General features: G+C 42.9%; 2 protein-coding genes across 3 annotated transcripts in view; one reads left to right on the forward strand and one right to left on the reverse strand.

Annotated features, from left to right (window-relative positions):
- Positions 1–7,752, reverse strand: part of LOC143273932 (2-Hydroxyacid oxidase 2-like) — a 393,436-nt gene extending 385,684 nt beyond the window's left edge. Inside the window, exon 1 of the mRNA XM_076574712.1 lies at positions 7,747–7,752. The gene's annotated coding sequence lies outside the window, so the exon portion shown is untranslated. The remainder of the gene's footprint in view (positions 1–7,746) is intronic.
- Tbx15 (T-box transcription factor 15) overlaps positions 1–18,023 on the forward strand; it is a 108,092-nt gene that overhangs the window by 12,509 nt on the left and 77,560 nt on the right. The window lies entirely within an intron of this gene.

An 18,023-nucleotide genomic window follows, 5' to 3' on the forward strand; every position in this document is an offset into this window, starting at 1 on the left:
GTTACAAGGGTTTGTAAGTGGCCCCATGTGTGTGCTGTGACTGGAACTCAGGTCCTCTGCAAGGACAGCATGTGCTCCTAACCACTGAGCCACCTAGCCAGGCCTCAATCATTCTCTTATTACACTTAGAGAGCTAGTTTCTCAGAGAAAAAGAATTGCTTTTTTTTTTTTTTCCGTTGTCATTGTGCAGACCAGGAAATTAAGGCTCCAAAGATTAAACATCATACCTACAACCCTATAACTCCAGTTTACTCTAACCTGTCTGGCTAGATTCTGAACCCAGGCATGCTGCCAGGGCTACTCCCTATGGCGTCCTCTGGAGATGATTCTTAACTGCTTTAGGAAGAGCATCCCGAGCTTGCTGCCTGCTACACCCCAAACAGATCATGGATTGCAGTAAGAGCTTGTTTACATTTTTAGGTCTCTGTCCTCCTGCCTCCAGGTGGTTTTAATGGCACCCACTGTAGAGGGCTCCAATGACAGCAGTGGAGCAGCCTTGGTGAGTTTCTAAGCCATGATTTTTGGAATGGGACATGGTCAGACTTCCCACTATGTTCTGTTTTTTTTTTTTTTTTTTTTTTTTACTGTAAGGAACAGAAATTTCAAGTCTGAAGGGTGGTGGCTACATATTCAATTCGACCTAAAGCCTCCTCATCCTAAATCCCCTCCTGCAGTGAGATTCAGGGACAACTAACTGCTCTGTTTTACCCATTCCCCTTCTCCACTCACAACGGGGTGGATGGAGTCTTATTGGTAATTGATTCAAAATGGAACAGCTTAGGAAGGTATCAGTTGCAGCGACAGGCAATTCCCGCGATCCTAAGTACTGTTGATTTTCTCAAACTCAGCAATCACAGCTGAAATCCCTTTGCCATGGATTGAATTTACAAAGGAAGAGATTCTGATTTCCACAGTGGCTTCTTTTTAATGCCAGAGGATTAGGAAACAGCCTTGAGGACCCACTGCAAGTACACCCACTCTTCCAGTCATGGCTTTGACTTTAACCTCTCAGTGACTGCTCTGATTCATTTGTTTGTAACAGCTCTATTTCGAACAGCCTCGTTTGCTACGAGGTCTGTTTCTCACAGGGATCTGTCATCCCGATAAACACTTACATTCACACTCTGTTTCTCCTGTCCTGCTGTAACTGGATGAGATGCCCGCAAAGAAGTTATCAGGGTGTAGGGTGTTTCCTCTTCTTCTTCTTCTTCTTCTTCTTCTTCTTCTTCTTCTTCTTCTTCTTCTTCTTCTTCTTCTTCTTCTTCTTCTTCTTCTTCTTCTTTCCACCTGTTCACTGTCTCTCCATCATTTTCCCTCCCACTCTATGTAACTTTCCTCTCTTAAAGAGTCAGATGTCTCCAACAGGGATTTGGAGAAAATCTACACCCACTTACCTCCCTGATTTCCATGTATAGATTTTTACCATTAATGCATTTCTTGGCTGTTTAATTATACAGTCTGTTATATTCCTGTCTGCTGTGCTTGAGGACAGAAAAGTGGCTTTTACAAGCTGAAATGGGTACGATGTAAAGTCCACCTCTGTTTTATAGCTTTGCTTTCTCCCACTGCCAGCCTTATTCCAGGCAGGCAACTAACTGAGGGGATTTGATACGCTCTTTCGGCAACAGAAGCACATGAAGCTCCGGATCTACTTCCTTTCCCAAGGAATGCACAGATTCACAAGATGCAAATGATGGGGTGAATGCTGCATTCTTGCTGCTTGTCTGGACCTCATCCTTGAGACCTGTCCAAGCAGAAATAGAGATTCTGCAAGATGTGTCACTAGCTTTGGCCATTTTCTCTTTTCATCTCTCCTCCAGCATTCAGGGCACTAGCTGCAGAACCAGCTTGAATTCAGGGAACATTAGATGCCATCTGGTACATATGTCCATTACCCAGGTTAGACTGTGACATCGCTGAGATTTAAGGCTCTGTGATATTCTGACTGGGTGGTAGGTACTGCTGAAGGGGCTTCCTCCACATGGAAAGCTAATCTGAGCAGATAGTAAATGGCCTTGGTTCATGCACGTGTGTGTGTGTGTGTGTGTGTGTGTGTGTGTGTGTGTGTGTGTGTGTAGAGCTGGAGTGATGAGGGGTGTTATGGAGATCTGGGTGAAATGCTCCTTAGCCTGTGTGGGTGAATTGGTTCCGGATGTTAACATTTTTTCCTTGGGGCTTGACTAAATTCTTCTTTTTCTTTGCCTGTCTGTTTTTCTGCCCACATTGTTGGGCCTCCACAGCTGTGTGGCTCATTGCTAGTGAATACAGAGATTTTTTTTCCCCTGGCCTTGGGTGGGGACCAAACCCATGGCCTTGTGCTTGCTAGGCAGGCACTCTACCATTGAGCCAAATCTCCAACCCTGCTAAGTGAGTATTGAGAATGAAAGTTATACTTTATTACAAAGGTAAGTTTTGGGGACAGATGTTTGAGTTTTCACCTGGATTCTTTTCTGAAATTTGAGGACTTTTTCTGTGTATCATATTAACTCTGTAGTACTTTGGAGCCTCCTCTGGGAGATGAGTATGGAATATTCTGGAAAGCAGACAAGCTCTCACACTCTACAAGCAGAAGACAATGGATGATGTGGGAAACCAAGACATAACATGAAGGCTGTTATAGGTTGGGCCCAGAGGCCATATATTAAAGGTTTGGGTGCTAGTCTGTATTGCTTGAGAGGTAGAACATTTAGCAGGTGAGGCCTTACTGGAGGAAGTTAGGTCCTTGAAGACATGCTCTTAGAGGGAGGGCCTTGACGCCTTCCTTTCTCCCTGCTTCCTGGTTGTCGTGAGGTAAGCATCTTTTGTATGCCATGCCCTACCCTCCCTTGGGTGATGTGCTTTTTCATCCTAGGCTCAGAGACAATGCCACAGCATGGAGACTTCTAAGACTATGAGTCAACGTAACTTTTTATTCTTTAAGTTGATTTTCTCAGTCCTTTTGTCATAGTGACAGAAAGCTGGCCCACACAGAAGGTAAGCACACAGCACTGCACAACACAGACATGTTGTGGGTTTGGGGGTGAGAGGGTTCTGACTTGAACCCGACTCTGTCTCTAGTTTTCCAGCTGTTGTTTCTGTTTGGAGTACGCGTCTCTTCTAAAGTTTTTTTTTTTTTCTGAAGGATGTTCATCCTACTTTGCAGCCTCATCTCTTTTTTAAAATTATTCATTTGTTTATTATTTATTTATGTGCATTGGTGTTTTGCCCACGTGTGTGTCTGTGTGAGGGTGTCAGGGCCCCTGGAACTGGAGTCACAGTTGTGAGCTGCCATGTGGTTGCTGGGAATTGAACCCGGGTCCTCCGGAAGAACAGCCATCACTCCCAACCGCTGAGCCATCTCTCCAGCCCCCTCAAGTCTCATTTTAACTCCCCAGATGTAGGGCTATTTTAAGTTAGAATAGGACAACTGATACAGATGTTAGTGGACATGATGTCTACTCAACTCAGACCTGTGACAGATAAAAAAAAATGAGACCTGCCAGTGCAGAGCTCACACCTATGGGCCTTACCACAGAGGGCGGAGTACTTGGATGGATGCCACCAATTCACCTTTACTTGGTGTCTGCTGTAGGGAGCGTCTCTTTTAGACACATTTGCATGCTTTCATCTCAGCCTGATGCCAGTGTGCTTCTGTGACTTAGTGGTGACAAGAGATCCCAGCAAAATCATCTGCAGCTGTCACAGGGTAACTAAGACCATACGAAGGTGGGTGCCTGCTTTTGGCTGCTGCTGTTAGAAAGCTGTTCTTCCTGGAAGATCTTCATCCAGTAATCTGAGGAAACCATTTCTGAGCAAGCTCCTCCCCTACATTTGCCTTCACAGAATACTTTCAGGCTGCACACTGTCAACCAACACACACACACACACACACACACACACACACACACACACACACACACACTGTATTCTTCTGCCCTATTAAATTGATATTAACCTTAGACCCTTGGACAATTGATGCATGTACCCAAGAAGATGGTTTTGTGATCTCTCTGCCCTGTGGACATTTTTAAGTACATATAAATACATCTGCACACCCACAGAGTACTTTTTCTTGATCTTTACCCACAATGTGGAACTGGTCATTTAGGAGAACAAGTAAAGGAGAAGAAGATTGAAGCAGGAGGATTATGAGTTCAAAGTCTGTCTGAGCTACATAGTGAGACCTTTTTCCATAAAACAAAAATCAATGAATTAATCAACCAAACAATCCCCACAAAATATCAAAATCGTATCTTGCAAGCCCCACTTTAACTGGAGAACACTGTCTTACTCATCTTTGGATTCTTATGAACAAAATTCCCAAAACAGAATCATTACTTGCCCCTCTTTGGTGACATGTTTCGTAACCAATACAGCCATTGTGAGCATGGCGTGGCTTCAAGATGGCCTAGCGTGAGGTGTCTGCCTGTCCCTTCTAGGTTTGACTTCAGATAAGTCAATGGATCTTTCTGTACTCTGGAGTCTCTAATGGGGATGAGAACATTGGATTTGAGTAAGGAGATAAAATATTATTTAATCGTACTATCAACAAAGCACTTCTGTAGTCCAAAAACTGCCGAGTGCCTGCTCGTTATGGACTTTGTTTTGCCTGAAGAGATACTAATATTTAGAGGCGTGATTAGTTTGAGGGAGTTTCTTTGACCTATCATTCTTTATAGGTTTCAGGATTTGTGTCCCTAGCAGTCTATGTTTCTGTCCACCAGAGGAGATAAAGAAATGGAGTAATAGGAAACTCAAAAATCTGTGGCATTAAGGAGAAGTGCAAAAACATATCTGTGAGTGAAAGACAGACTGTGCATGCTTGGGAAATGGAAATGGTTTGAGCTCAAGCAGAGCAATAGGACGTTCTCTGATTTTTCCTTCCCTTGAGTTGTGAGGAGTATGCAAGTGAACCGGCAGGAAGTCCCAGCCTCGTGATGGGGGAGAAGGCAGATGGTTAACAGAGGAGATGAGAACCGTCCAGAAACATAAATCTCTGAGCAAGCTGGAGGGCTGAGCAATAGAAGGCAGCTATTTCACAGCACAGTTCAGACATCATCATAAACGGTCAGGGGCGGAGATACAGATGTGCCAGGTGACATGTATGTATGTATGTATGTATGTGTATGTGTATGTGTATGTGTATGTGTATGTGTATGTGTATGTGTATGTGTATGTGTATGTGTATATACCCCTTAGGACTGTCCTGGGCCTGACTTAGATAACAAGGAGGCAAACAGCATCACTTTACTATTCCTTTTTGTCCAGTGTATCCTCTGACCTTCCTTCCTACTGTCTGTCTTGGGGGTTGCTATAGGAAAAAAAGACATCCACATTTGTTTTGTTTGGACTCTGCTACTATGCCCACATGGGTGGCACATTACTAGGCCTCACTTAGCACCACTGCAGATTCTTTGGAAATGGTGACTTTTGGCCATTGACATATATTTGAAACATTGAAGAGTGGAAACAGAGGGTAGAAATCCGAGTGTGAAACTTCCAAGGCAGCCTGACAGAGATGGGGGCAGCTCTTGTCTTGAGCGCAAGAGTTCTATGCATTTTTCCTACAAACAACAGGATGGCCAAGTCTCTCTCTCTCTCTCTCTCTCTCTCTCTCTCTCTCTCTCTCTCTCTCTCTCTCTCTCTCTCTCTCCTTCCTTCCCTTCCTTCCCTTCTCTTTGAATCTTTCTCTAATTGAGCATCTTTAATCCTGAATCATGAAGATACTTTTTCAAGATGTATTTGTGGGCCACTCATGATTAATGCCCAGCAGACTCCATGGAGGGTAATATGTCTTAGTAATTTGTAAGGGGGGGGGGAAGCGTACAACTTCAACACAGTGCTTTTCATTATCCTTTTTAGGAGGGAGGCACATGATAACTCCCTAAGATCTAGTTCTACATCATCAAAAATTCCATTTTCAAGGGTCTATATAGTGAAGTACTGCTCATGGTGAGGAGTATACATTATCCATAAAGATTTGGGAGCTCCTACTTAGTGTTTAGCAGCCTGATTCACAATTAAACGATGGGCTTTCCTTCAGGTATTCAGAGGTCAGAAGGTAAGGATAAATATCCACAGAGTGTAACTCCAGAAGCCCAATGTCTTGAGGTTAGCACACAGACCATGCTGTCTGTTGGGTAAGGGAGATGGGATGACTTGCAGCCATAGGACTTAGGGAAAAGCTTATTCTTTAAGCTGCATGAACTAAAGGAAATGAATAATTTGTCTAGGATGCTAAGGACCTTAGAATAAGTATTCAGAAGAAAGATTCTCTGGTTGCTATCCAGTTGCCTTTTGTAACTTCAGGAGGGCATCTCTTTAATGAGGATCTGGTTCATAACCTATGCTAGCTGTCATGTACTGACAATACATCATAACCATTCTATCCTAGGAAATCTGAAAACTGACTTCTTAGTCCCAATAGCATTTATGGTTTTCAAACAAAGCTTAATGTGCTTGATAATCAAAGTGGAGTTTGATGTCTGAAAGGAGTCTGGGTAAAGGGGCAAACGCCCTCTGCCTGGATCTGGGGTGTGGTCAGCATGGACTAGACTCATACCCTGTGCACTTCTTTAGACGTGAACATGGCACTAACAACTTGTTTTGAAGGCCCAAATCAGAACCTCAAACTAGTTTCCAGGCAGAGAGCCTCTGAGTCTGCCCTTCATTCAGCAATTCGGATTTTTTTATTATAAATGTAAAATATATTTATACCATTCTTCAGATATTCTGAGCAGTCTCAATGAATATAGCTGTATTTTATTTTCATTGATGGGATTTATAGTATTATTATCAGAGCTTCACTTTTTGAAGTATATGAGTTTTCATCAAATGTGTATAAATAACTTTTTGGGGTGATAAATTAATTTTCTTTCTAAATAGAACATTTGTTGCTTTTAGGTGTGGTGTTCTAAAGAGACAGGATGGCAGAAAGACATTTTCAGTGATGAAGGGGGGACAAATACATGCCTGGATTATCACATATCAGATTTATTACCAGTTGCATCTTCTTACAACGAATTATGTGTTTTAGTTCAGGCTGGAAAACCATTTACACTTGGTTTTACTTTTACCTCCTTTTGCTTAGCCCTCAGATTCTGTGTAGCTCGGCTTGAAATTTAAAAATATCTCATTTCAGGAGATTTCCTTTCCTTCTCTCCCTCTCTCCCTCTCCCTCTCCCTCTCCCCCTCCCTTCTTCCCTCCCTCCCTCTCTCCCTCTCTCCCTCCTTCCCTTCCTTCTTTCCTCTCTCTCCCCCTCCCTCCTCTCTGTCTCTCTCTTTCTTTCTTCCTTTCTTTTCTTTTCTTTTCTTTTTTTTTTTTGAGACAGGGTTTCTCTGTATAGCTCTGGCTGTCTTGGAACTTGCTCAGTAGACCAGGCTGGCCTCAAATTCAGAGATCCATCTGCTTCTGCCTCCCGAGTGCTGGGATTAAAGTCAGGACATTTCTTTAAAAAAAAATTAAAATAGTTTATTGAGGTCATCTTCTACAGTGGTCCGTAAATCATGACTAAGGAAAAACTCCAACTCTATTTTCAGAGAATATTGAAAGGACTTTATGAAGAAAAGTGTCAGGTATCTACTGGAAGCTGAAAGCTGGCAACATAGATGAATCATTTCCCTCATCTGAGTCATCATTTGTCGCTGTTCATGGGGAGAAGGCAGCAGGATGATGAGCTCTTTCAGAGGTGTAGAAAATAAATGGCTTGGCAGGGCAGTAGTAGCACACGCCTTTAATCCCGTCACTGGAGGTGGTGGTGGTGGTGGTGTAGAGGCAGGTGGATCTCTGAGTTCAAGGCCATCCTGTACTACCGAGTGAGTTCTAGGTCAGCCAGAGCTTCATGGGAAACCCTGTCTGGAAAAGCCAAAACCAACCAAACAAAAAGCCCAAACATACAACAACAACAGCAGCCAAATAGCCTTACACGACAGCAGTAAATCGTCTTGTTGTCATCTTTCAGACAGTTAAAAAAGCTATCCTGAAACTCTAACTATGAAAGTTCTTCAGACTGTCCAGAACCTGCCATTTACCTTCAATGCCACAGATACTTATTGTCCTTCTTTTTATTTCTTGGTGCATTTGAGAATAAACCTGGGGTATCATGGCATTTCACTATTAAAAATTTGAGTCAAGTAGTCCTGAAAAAAAAAAAGGTGTTTTTTTGACCAGTACACAATACCATCATCACATATGATACAATTTATACTAATTTCTTGATACCATCTTTGATGGTCCTTAGTCAGCTATTTCTGATTTATTTAGAAACTGCAAAACTCTCACTGGCCCCAACAGTTCCCTGATCAGTCTACACAGTTTTTTCAAAGCACATCACTACACTCAACAAGGGTCTGTGTTGGGTTCATTACTTAATGTGCCTGAGAGGGTATGCTACCCCACCCTCCAATACTCTTTCCAGGGTGTTCAAATGGAGTACGATGGTTGCAGCCTACATTTTAGAACAGTCCTTAGGTAATTTGTTGGGAAGCTCAGTTTGTTGGAAGCTGGCCTTGAATCCCGCTAACCGCGTCTTAGGAATGCCTGTGAGAAAACAGGCTGAAAAGTGCATGTCTGGTCAGAGTGCTCTGGAATCCAAAATGCTAGGACTATGGCAGAAGTTCTTCCAGCAATCCAAACAAATGTCATAGCGGAGAACATGCACTCTGGAGCAAGGTCAGAACATTAATTTTTGTTTTAATGGGTATGATTTGTGGCTATTGAACTAGTGCAGGGCAGTAAACGTTATTGATTACAGGCTCCCTAGGCGAATGAAGTGCAGAATGCTTTTCTGCTTGTGGCAAATGCATCTTGTTATTTTACAGAGGTCACGGAAAACGAAACTCCTTCAGGGTTTTCACAATGACAACAGAATATCATGCTGGAAGTGAAATTACATTAGAATGAAATTTAATTTTATGCAGGTTAACTTGGGAAACTCTGCCCAGTATCTGCAACTCTCGGGCTATTTAGGTCTGAATGAGGCACCAAGTGGAACATATGCGTGAAAGAGCGATACTCGCTTCCTCTCTTCTCTTGTCTCCATGGTGTTCACTGTTGTGTCCCATGGCTTTTAACTGATGGGTTCAATTCACTGGGTGGCTAGACCAGCTAATTGTCTTGACGGACTAGAGTTACATTGATTAGGCACACAGATAACAGAATCAGAGGCGGGTGATGGGGAACACATTTTAAAAAATCATCTCCGCAGAAATATTATCAAATGCTGTTGCTATTTACAAGTCACATCCATAATTTATACACAGTGTTCTGCCACTGTGAAATCTGAAATAACCATCAATTAACTGAGTTATTTTAGTCCTCCAGTTTTGCAATTATTCAATTAGATGCTTGACTAACTCAAAACAATGCCAACAAACATTGATTAGTATCCAGTTATAAAAATTAGTGCTAATGGCTTGCAGATTCCTCAACAATTAAGTGTGCAACATGGTGAGTCCTTGCACCTTGATATTTGATGTGTCTGAGTGTGGAGGTCAAAACCGCAAGCACCACAGGGTCAATTCTTCTTTTGGTGGTGGCTTTTTGTCTATAACACTAATAGAATACCACAGTGATGGTATCAGAACATGGTTATTTATGTCTAGTCTGTTTGCTAAGCCTTATTTTTCCTACATAGCAGGAGTCTATTTTTTTTCTTTTGGTCTGTGTATCTCTACTCTTCATATCACACTTGGCTTGTAATAAATGTTCAATAAATATATGTGGCAATAGATGAATCCATCATATTTTGAGTTTTGTTTGTCCTGGGTTATCATAGTAACTACTGTGATTGATCCAACTGCTTGGAAAATTAAGACAAATTGTTGGTTTTTTACCAAAAAGATCACTTGTGTAATACTGCTAATATTTCATGTTTGTGTAGCAGTTTGTTTTCTCAAAGTACTGTCTGTCCCAGAATGGAAAAAAAAAATCACATTAAAAATTACATTTAAAGCCATAAAAAATGAAGTCATCTTATCTTAGATGTGTGAAAACAAATGAGGACAATTTGTTCAAGGTCACCATAGGGTAGATGGGCCAGCACATTGCTTTCCTGCTAAAACTGTCAATCTCCTTGCCTTACCCTAAATGGTGGGGAGGGAGGAAACAAGGATGCGCTCCAGTAGACAGAATACTGTTTTCTATTCTGAGGCCATCTGAATGTGCAGTGGGTTTCTCTTAGTCACATGGGCTCTGACCTAAGGCCAGGTCTGAGGTGTGTGGTATAGGGGAGCGCCTCCCACCCTAGTCTTTTCAAGGAGCCAGTGTGTCTGAGCCTAGGGTGTTTACCTGTGTGCTTCTTTTGCTGCTGCCAACAGTTCGAGGCGCATCTGTTCTGCATTTTTACCTTTTACCAAATCCTTGAGAGGTGACAATGGTCATTAGGTATCTCCTGGGGATGGGTCTCTGCTGACCTCCACATCTATTGAAACAATATCTGAGTAGCAAAGTACTCGAATGTCCCTGAAAGATAGTCAAAGCCTCAAATCACACGATGACCTCTCTCCCATTTCTCCGAATGAGCTACTGCTGTCTCTGTGTCTTAATCAAGATGGTCTCTAAGTTTCTACTTTCTACCAGGCTGTGATATTAATAATTGCTATTCATCTCTGCTTTAATTAGAAACTTAACAATTCAGATCATTTGTACACATATTAAAAATGATGTCTGAGGAGATAGGTCAGTAGGTAAAGCCCTTCAGGCATATGGGAAGACCGAGTTCAGATACTCAAAGCCCTCATAAACCAGAGAGAGTGCATAGCCGTAATCCTAGTGCTCCTGAGGCAGGATAGTAAGTGGAGGCAGGAGAATACCTGGAAGCTCATGGGCTAGTTACCTGCCATACACAATGATGAGCAATGAGAGACCTGTCTCAAACAAGATGGAAGGTGAGGATTGACATCCAAGGTCACATACCCAAGGTGACACACACACACACACACACACACACACACACACACACACACACACACACACACACAAATGGACCCAACTCCCACCCCCAAACTCCCAGCTTATTATCTCAAAATAACTACCACAAGTTTCATTTTCTTCACTTCAGAAGTTTTGATATGTCATCACATTAAGGACTCATGTGAGTGATCATATGCACATCCATACCTATGTATTGCAAACCTCACAAAACAAGATTGTGCGTGAGACACATGGTGCTTTGGATTTCATGGCTCTACTTTTGAAATGTTGTGTTGAAGATTGTTAAGGGCCACACCTGCAGGTCCCCTCTTCCCTGTAACTTAAAGTCACATAGGCATTATGCTTCATGGATCCGCCACATCTCATCTCAAACTTATTTTTAATGAGCCTTTAGGGTATTTTAAATAAAGCTCCATGGTTACCTTTGGGTACTGTTGTGTTGGCATTCATAGAATGAATTCTGGAAGATGAATTGTGTAGTTGAAGTTATGACATTTAACATTTTGATGGATATTCCAGATCACTCTCCAAATGGTATGTCAATCGATACTTCTGCCCATTGTGTATGGCCATCTATCTTCCTACTCTGCTGACACTGTATTAAAAAATGTCACATATTTGCTAGGTAATGTTCTTGCCTTTCAAAAGTGCTTGCAAAGTAATTTTTTTTTATCACAAATCTTCAATTCTTCCACCAGTTTCCCATGTTTTTCTAGGTATGGAGCTTAAGTTTATAGATGTCCAGGGCAATTCCTTCTTCCCTTTAAACTGTTTAATGTTGCTCAGGCTTCCCTGCTCCTCTGTTTATTACCAATCATGACTTTAACATATTCTTTTAGGATCCTGGGGTTCAAGTCTTCATTGCCAGAGGCTGTCAAGGTGTTGAGTAAATAAGAAATGGCACCAACCATTTCTTATTAGCGAGGGAGAGAATAAAAGGCATGTCACTCAGAGTGACTTTTGAGTGACTGCAACTTTGGTTCAATTATCTTCAGATGTTTAAAATCAAGGCCGTTTCCAGACCATTTCAAAGAACGGCAGGGCGACCTGCTGAGAACTGTGTGAAATGAACACCCTGTTACAACTAATTAGTGTTACTGTTTGGCTTGCAGTTGGGGGTGAGAGGAAATGCATGAAGGGTGTTTATCCCTTCCTGTAGTAGGAAAGAATTGGAACCGCTGGAAAGCCTGGGGGGGGGGACCCAGACAATGACTGCAACTGACTCTGGCCACCCCGCTCTAAAGAATGGCTGTGAAAGGTTATGAGCCATGCTGTGTTTGACCCAGTGCTTAAGCTTCCTTTGACCCATGCACACATGCATCCACTCATTTTATAGGAGCCTGAGACAAGCAGTCCATTCAGTTAAAGTCAGCAAGTATTTGCTGGACATTTACTGCATGTAACTGAGTAAGCAGCCGCCTCCTTTAAAGATTTAAAAGTTTAGATGTCAAGTTAATTCAGTGGTTGTCTGGAGCTACTGAAAGTTTTTGATGACAGTGGTTAAGAATGTAGGGTGGACTTGAACTGTGACTCTGTCCCTCAAAAGTTCACAAAACCTGGGTAGGTTTTCCACTTCTCCTAAGTTCAATGTCCTTATTTATTCTAAGAATTCTAGGAAGTCACTAGGTGTGTTGACATATACCTTTTACCTGGGAGGCAGAGGCAGGAGGATACTGATTAATGTGAGTTGGAGAGTTGGAGGCCAGATTGGTTCACACAGTGAGTCCCAAGACAGCCAGGGCTATGTAGAGAGACCTTGTCTCAAAAAAAGAAAAAAAGGAATTGCATTATGTCATCACAGCCAGTGATCTAAAATCTAAAATCACTGGCACCTTGAGGTCATGGTTCCTTAAGAAAACTTCATGCAACACTAGTGAGTAAGATGCCAAAGCATGAAGGAGGTTGAAGGGATGGGGCAGTCACAGTTAGATCTCTTAGCACTGACAAACCATGCTCACTGTTCTAGTTACCAATTCTAGGTGCTTACTGATTCCAAACACTCACAGCTCAAAAATCACTGCCCTGTCTGCTCATGCTTCTGTGGGCCAGGCATCCAGGATGCAGCAGGATGTGCTCCAAGGTACCACGAGCTTCCTCTGGGGTGCCTCCCAAGAATGACTGAGACAGAGCAACAGCAGATGTGTGCCTTTCATCTCAATGTTGGGTGGTCCCCTCTGTTCCCCAGGTAGTTTCCTTAAGCTTCTAGCGCAGAAGAAGCTAACCTAACCACATCCTCACTAAACTCATCTTGCTGAACAGTAACCTCTCATCTCTTTTGTAGAAAGTTTTAGTCTTAATGGAACTAAAGGCCTGATGAGCTAGTTCTGCTTCTAAGATCTTTCCTCCTAAACATAACCATGCCTAGATTTACAGAGATAACACATATGTGTTTATGGCTCCCTGAAGATCATCCCTGGCATCAATCTTACAGATTTGCTTTGATGTAGCAATGGATATTGTGCCTCTACTGTGCAGAGACACAGAGAGAAGAGCCTTATAAGCTTATATTTTATGGGACTATGAAGACTGTAGTTTAGCACTTGGCATGGTTCTTTCTGAGAGTCCCCCCCCACCTTTTTTTAATGCACCTGTATTTCATACCTGACATAGAATCTCATCAGTTCTCTTGCCCCTGTAGATGACTTCAAGGCCCTCGGGACAAAGAACCATTGCCATTTGAATACATGGGAAGACTGGTGCTTGTTTCTGGCCATTTCGACTAGACATACATTAAGGAGAGGGATGGAGCTTTTCCCATCCTTGCCTCTCTCAGAGCTCAGCTAAAGAGTTCCTCCCACCCCACTGCCGTGAGGCAGTTACTAGAACAGCTAACAATCTGATTCTTAAATATGGAATGGGCTTTTATTCTGATACTTTGCCTTTCCCCACATTCTTCAAACAAAGAGCTGTTGCCCTAAGGAAGACAGATATCTTATCTGTGCTGTGTAGACAGGGAGACTGATCTGTAGGCCAGGCATATCCTTCAGTTTCAGTGGAGAAAGCAAATCATACTTTCATCATATCAGTGTTTCCCTTCGCCCATTCAACAAACAGAGTACTAGATGCCGAGAGGGATAAGGTTGAATAAGTGCCATCCTTGTCTTAAGGAGATAAGATACATGAAATACAGACTGATGAGTATCCTGGAAGGTTTTGGACAGAAGCTAGGAGAATGGCCTGGTTTAGGAAAGCCAAGACAAAAAGCAATTTTTCATCGCCTGTCTCCTACTTGGTTCCCTACAGTAGGACCTGAAATGAAGGAGGACCCAGGAGGCCACCACTCTCCTACGGTCCCTCCAGCCTAGAGGAACAGCCATCCCCACTTCTCATTTCTCCACTGCTGTCTGCAGATCTCTGGCTGTGGCCTCTCAGCGTCGATGACAGCAGAAGTAACAAATTGCTCCTCTCTCACACCGACGGGATGGGCTGGGTGACGTCCAGGATGATTAAATTGCACTTCAAGTCATTGCTGTGTTGACCAGACCTCAGATGCCTCCCTCCCTCCTCCCTTCAAAGCAACACGCAGCATTTGGGAGGATGGAGCCAGAGTGACCACTTGTCCTTGCTCCCCCACACCCTCTCAGCTTCGGAATATGCAGCCCCAGTCCCGAGAGAAACTGCGGGCTCACTCAGAAGCCTGCTTGGGAGGCTGTGTCATCTCCTATAAATTACAACCTGCGCTCTCTGCCTGGCATGCCCTCTCAGAGGTCCTTCCCTTCTTTATCCACAGTGGCGCCCTGGTCAACCTACCATGTTGTGAACACGTTGGAACTTCTTGGGATTAGTTTCCTTTTCTAGCGACCTAGGAAGCTGGCAGTTGTGGACATCAAACCCTGGAGAAAGTGGGTCACCAAGTCTGGCCACTCAAATCAGTCACTTCAAAAGAAAGGAGACGAGGAGTTTGGGGAGGTGGCTCAGCGAGTCAAGTGTTTTCTGTGAAAGTATAAGGATCTGCCTTCGTATCCTGAGCACCCATAGGGGCAGCTCTGTGTGGTGGTGAGCATTTGCAGCTCCAGGGATGGGATGTGGAGAGAGGAGGCTCCAGGGGCTGGCGGGCCAGCCAGTCTGAGAGAACGCGTGGAGAGGAGTAGAGGGAGACATCCAATACTTTTTTAAAACAAACATTTATGATCATTATTTTATACAGATATAGATATGTAAGTACAACATCGAGTTCAGTGGTCCTTCAGCATTTTCCACTTAAATTTTTTTTTGAACATAAAAACAGGTTATAATTTCAAAGTCCAGAGTTATTTGAAACTGGAAAATATTTTCTCTGTAGAAAATAGTAAAAATGATAACATTTCCCAATAAGCCCTTTTAAAGACCTTAAGCTCTACTATAGAGCTATAGTAATAAAAACAGCTTGGCACTGGCATAAAAACTGACATACAGATCAATGGAATTGAATTGAAGACCCTGACCTTAATCTGCACATATATGAACACCTGATTTTTGACAAAGAAGCCAAAACTATACAGTGGCAAAATGAAAGCATCTTCAAAAAATGGTGCTGGCATAACTGGATGTCAGCATGTAGAAGATTGCAAATAGATCTGTATCTGTCACCATGGACATCCAATACTTACCTGTGGTCTCTACCTACAAAGGTGCACATCATCCCTCCACATGCACACATGCATAACACACACACACACACACACACACACACACACACACACACACACACACGTTGAAATTGGAACTGGTGTCAAGGATGAAGTGCTGCAGGTGTCCTCTAAGTCTGCTTTGTATCCAGTTGTTTCCATTCAGCTGCAAAAATGCACAGAGCTCTTGAAACCAGAGTTTCATGGGTGCGAAACAGATGAAACTTGAACTGTGTGGAAGGTGGTAAGTTTTTCTCAGTGCAAGCCTAGTGGGTGTACTTGGGCAGAAAGTCACGTCGGGGCCATAAACACGGCAAGATGGAGAGACTGCCAAATGCAGAGGCAGAAATAGCTGGGGGTCCCCTGTCCTGCCTCTCTCAGATCACCGCTGCTGCCAGACGCTCTCCCTTGCTTGGCCTTCCCTGTTCCTCCTCGATTCTTTCACTCCAAGCTTCTTTTGGCTCCAGGGACTCTTCAGCCACCATACAGGGCTATAATTGTCTTGCCAATCTGCACGCTGCTGGACCTTTTCTGGGAGTACAGGAGAAAGTGAGGGAAGCTGGCCCCCACTGAGGGCTGCTCCTTATGGGGAAGCTACAGGAAACATGCCACTTTATCGCACTCCGAGGCAACATTTTGCAGGTGTCTGTACAAGCAGGAGCAACTCCCTAACTCCAGTTTCAATCAGTGTGTTTAGATGTGTTGACTTTATTACAGATATGTGTGCTTCTTCTGGCTTTGCCTTTAGATGCCGTCAGTTTCTCATTCAGTCTATAGGTAGTTCTTACAGCACTGAGTGCTGAATTCATTCACGAGTTGATAATGATGAATTATGGGGCTAGAGTGGAATTGACATTGTTCTGGAAAACAGAGCTGTGTGCTTTGCTGGTATTCTGCATGCTAAGGTGATTTTAGGAGACGGGTAAAGGCAATTGTAATGAAACAGGTGGTGCCCATGAGCAACCCCCAGGGAGGGCTCAGCTCATATTGGCAAGGATGGAGCCCCAACAGTGTTGACAGAGGGCAGGGACTAGCAACATCAAGAAACATCATCTCTCCAGCGCCAGCCCAAGACAGCTCATACATTTCACATTTAATGAAGGAGCCTTGGACACCTGCAGCATACAGCTTTCTGCCTTCTGAGGGAGAGTGGATGGTCTCCTGCAGATGTCTAAATACAGACCTTATTTATCTGAAGGTTTTCTGGCATATGAGCAGAGACATCCTGCACAGCCCAGCTCTTGGAGTGGGATGATATGGCAACACAGGAAGCAACTAGCCCAGATTCTGACATAGAGGAGTCCCTAGCTCCCTGCCTTCCTTTCTCTTACAAAACACTTCTCTCCCTCTCCTACAAGAAAATTGATCAGAAGATGTATTTAATTTCTCTATTACCTACCTAACTACTACCTACCACCTACCTATTTATTATCTATCTGATGGAAGTTGTTAAACCATTTGATAAATGCTCAGTTATCTACTCTTGGAATTATATTTCGTACTAATATTTACAATATTGGAACACTGAACATGTTGTTCCATTAAGGCCTTGACAGTCTCTCTTTTTGATTACTATTTCAACTGCTGTTTGCTTTTCCCAGGATAGGAAAGCCAGCTAGAATTGTTAGGGAGTTGGTTAGCACCTTAACAAGGCCCAACAAGTCAAAACATTAGTGAATCATGGGGCATTGACTTGGTGGGATTAATGCCCGTATATGAAAATATATCAGAGAGGTTGTGCTCTCTTTTTATGCTATGTGAAGATACAGCAAGAAAGTCGATATGTGAAGCCAGTTCTCACTAGACACCAACCCTACCACACATTGACCTGGGACTTAGCACCCCAAACTGAGAACATAAATGTCTCATTGTTTAAACCATTAAAGCATAATGGTGGAGATCTGCTCTTTTCCTGACATTTAAATACAAACCTTCTTCCTGTTTCCCCCTTTGGCAAAAAGAGAGAACACAAACTCTCTGGTATTTATGAAAGGGCACTAATTCAATCAGACTAGGGCCCCATCCTTGTAATTTTATCTAATCCTACTCATTGGTAATGTGTCTTCGGAGGAGAAGACTGCCATAGTATTGTCTTTTATTTGCTGATTTTGTTAATAAGTTTATACTAATTTTGACTTTTTTGAAATGTTGCATTGAGATACTATTTATCTCAAATATTGAGCGTTATGTTCTAAGCTCAGGGCCTTACCCAGACTTCCTTCTAGGGAAAATCTAGGCTTGGGATGTGGCAGCTAAAACATCACTGTGAGTTGGAGGTATGAGGTCTGACCACTCACTGGATTGGCCCGACACTGATCCTTTATTTCACTCCTTTTTTCTTTCTTGGTTATCTTCTAGTGCACTTTTGTTTTTCTGTAAGCAATTCAAGTTTTACTTAATACCAATATAATAAATTAAACACAGTACTCTGTAACCAAGTCTGCTTCCCCAGATTTCTCTTATGAATGGGATAAATCTGGGAGCCAGAGAACCCATTCTAAACC

The sequence above is a fragment of the Peromyscus maniculatus genome, chromosome 6 (assembly GCF_049852395.1).
Source record: "Peromyscus maniculatus bairdii isolate BWxNUB_F1_BW_parent chromosome 6, HU_Pman_BW_mat_3.1, whole genome shotgun sequence".
In the NCBI taxonomy this organism is placed as follows: Eukaryota; Metazoa; Chordata; class Mammalia; order Rodentia; family Cricetidae; genus Peromyscus; species Peromyscus maniculatus.